This window comes from Rhineura floridana, chromosome 19 (assembly GCF_030035675.1).
Source record: "Rhineura floridana isolate rRhiFlo1 chromosome 19, rRhiFlo1.hap2, whole genome shotgun sequence".
In the NCBI taxonomy this organism is placed as follows: domain Eukaryota; kingdom Metazoa; phylum Chordata; class Lepidosauria; order Squamata; family Rhineuridae; genus Rhineura; species Rhineura floridana.
In genome coordinates, this window is record NC_084498.1 from 4,267,498 (window position 1) to 4,270,924 (window position 3,427).

A 3,427-nucleotide genomic window follows, 5' to 3' on the forward strand; every position below is an offset into this window, starting at 1 on the left:
TAAGGCTGACAGGCAATGACTGGCTCAAGGTCACCCAGTCAGCTTCGTGGCTGTGTGGGGATTCGAACCCTGGTCTCCCAGGTCGTAGTCCAGCACTCTGACCACTGCACCACACTGCTTTCCACATTTACCTGGCTGAAAATATTCACTCTGGCTAGGAAACCAAGAGCATAGGAAGCTGCCTTATACTGAGGCAGACCAATGGGCTATCTAGATCATGGTCGTCCAGAATAATGACTCTGTCCAAGTTCTCAGACAGGGGAACTTTTCCAGCCCTGCCTGGAAATGCTGAGGACAGAGCCTGGGACTTTCTGCCCGAAAAGCAGGTGCTCTCCTGCTGAGCTGCAGCCCTTGGCCTTTTCGTTGTAGAGAAAGGGCACCTCCTTCTGTCTTTGTAATCGGGAAGGGGCAGCGCAGGAGGTCATATTCCTCCAACCTTTGGCAAACTGGTGCCCACCAGACGTTTTGGACTCCCACTCACGTCAGAGTTGTGGTCCGTCTGGAGGGCACCAGGTTGCTGAGGGAGGAAGAGCAGAAAATTATTATTATTATTATTATTATTATTATTATTATTATTATTATTATTTTATTAACCAGCAATGATTTGAAACAAATGCTGATGAAAGTTAAAGAGGAAAGCACAAAAGCAGGACTACAGGTGAAGGTCAAAAAGACTGAAGTAATGACAACACAAGAATTATTTAACTTTAAAGTCGACAATGAGGATATTGAACTTGTCAAGGATTATCAGTACCTCGGCACAGTCATTAACCAAAATGGAGGCAACAGTCAAGAAATCAGAAGAAGGCTAGGACTGGGGAGGCAGCTACGAGAGAACTAGAAAAGGTCCTCAAATGCAAAGATGTCTCACTGAATACTAAAGTCAGGACCATTCAGACCATGGGATTCCCGATCTCTGTGTACGGATGTGAAAGTTGGACAGTGAAAAAGCGGATAAGAGAAAAATCAACTCGTTTGAAATGTGGCATTGAAGGAGAGCTTTGCGCATACCATGGACTGCAAAAAAGACAAATAATTGGGTGTTAGAACAAATTAAACCAGAACTGTCACTAGAAGCTAAAATGATGAAACTGAGGTTATCATACTTTGGACACATAATGAAAAGACATAATGCATTAGAAGAGACAATAATGCTGGGAAAAACAGAAGAGAGTAGAAAAACCAGGAAGGCCAAACAAGAGATGGATCGATTCCATGGAGGAACCCACAGACCTGAACAGAGTGGTTTATAACAGATGCTACTGGAGGTCACTGATTCATAGGGTCACCATAAGTCATAGTCAACTTGAAGGCACATAACACACACATACATTATGATAATATAAGGCTGCCCAAAGAGTAATTTTACTTGCAGCTCACTCTCAGCAGGATTTCCATGATTCTGAAGCAACGGTCTGGTTGCTGTCAACCCTGTCCTCCTTTTCCGCTTGTCATGAGCACAAAGATTTGCCCTTTGTTGCGTTTTCTCGGAGAGAAAGAGAGCAAGGGAAAGGCTTAGAGTGAGAAGAGGGTTTGTTCCAAGGAAGAACCCTTCCAAAAGATGCCCCTTCAAAATACTTTCCTGTGTTTTAACATTTGGGCGATGATGGGGAGGGGGCATTTCATTCCTCCTTCCAAATGGTTTTTTTTTTTAAAGATCCCTGTTGAACAAAAACAATGAATGCGCTTTAATTGGCAAACGCCTAATTAACTCAGCAGAGTCATAACAACAAACGTTGTGCTGAGCATGTTGTCTGTGCAAGAGACGGAACTGCTGAAGGCGTGGAAGGGAGATGGCAACCTCGACTTCAAAAGAGGGAGGAAGAGGAAGATAAATTGATAGTCATATATGCTCATTAATAAATAAATATGCATGTTAAACATGGAGTGTCAGTTTTGTACCAGATTAGCCATCATGGCTTCTCATCCTTTCTGGAACCTGGTGCAGGTAAACCACTGTTGCTTTTTCTGCCTCATTTGAAACTGCTGATAACAGAGAACAGGAGCTTTTATTTCCTACGTCAGGGGTTCTTAACCCGCGGTCCATCAACCCAAGGGATTGAGGGGGCTGTGAAGTGGGCACCAAAAACACCGCCCCAATTTCCAACGCAATAAAATTAATTGTATGCAAATTTTGTGTGTATGTGTTATGTTCTGGGGAGGGGGTCCATAGCTTTCATCAGCTTCTGAAACGGGCCCATGGCCCAAAAAGGCTAAGAGCCACCTCCCTGGTGTATCTTTTAAGATAAGTTCTCTCCTGGCTTTCAAAACAGTTCATGACAAGGGAATGCAAGGGAAATTAAAGTGTCTGTATCTGTGTCTGTGTCTGTATAATTTAACAAATTGCGTTTATATTCTGCTTTTCCTTCAGAGCTGCAGACATGGTTCTCCCATCCCCTTACAACAACCCTGTAAGGCAGGCTAGGCTGACAGTTTATGATTGCCCGAAGGTCACCCAGTGAGCTTCACGGCTGAGTAGGGATTTGAACCTCCGTCTCCCCAGTCGTAGTCTGATGCTCTGAACCCCTAACACCCCCTTGCAATTACAACAGTAGGCAGCGATAGAGGAGGCCTTCAGCAACCTGCAACAGAGGAGGTGGCTTGGGCAGCTGTCCTTGGGACGAGAACAGATGGGGATGAGTGCTCCTATTTCCAACTACGAAAAGCAGGCAAGGGGGAGCCTTCAGTCTGATGCAACCTGGTGATTAGTACATTCTTCAGACATGCTTTTCCTGACACCGTGGCAAGTCCATTATTCTGAGCTGACATTTTACCGCATCTCAAAAGGTGTAAATTAGGTTGAGGAAGCCTGTGGCCCTCTGGACACCCTTGGACTTCAGCTCCCATCATTGGACATGCAAGTTGAGGCTGATGAGGGGTGGGGGAAATGTGGGCATTTGTAATCATCTGGGGATGCCTCAGATGAGGGACTGGATCTCACTGTTTGTGTGTCTGTTTCACTTTATGAGAAGCTTTGTGGTAAGGCAGTTGCCTGAAATGGTTTCCCGCTCCCCTAGTTCTTCAATCCCTGAAGTCGTTGCTATGGAGACTCCCACCGATTCTGGCCTGATGTGCAGTGAGCGACACCACAAGGTGTCTCCTGATGGCACATGAGGAAGCGTTAGCCACAGATCCCCAGCCTGTGGGGTAACTGGGAATTCGGCTGCTTGGCAAGGATGGTTGAAATTACAAGGGCAGCTAAATTATGGTCCCTTCATTGTTTGCTTGTTGGAAAAGATTGGCAACTTCCTTTAAGAACATAAGAACATAAGAAGAGCCTGCTGGATCAGGCCAGTGGCCCATCTAGTCCAGCATCCTGTTCTCACAGTGGCCAACCAGGTGCCTGGGGGAAGCCCGCAAGCAGGACCCGAGTGCAAGAACACTCTCCCCTCCTGAGGCTTCCGGCAACTGGTTTTCAGAAGCATGC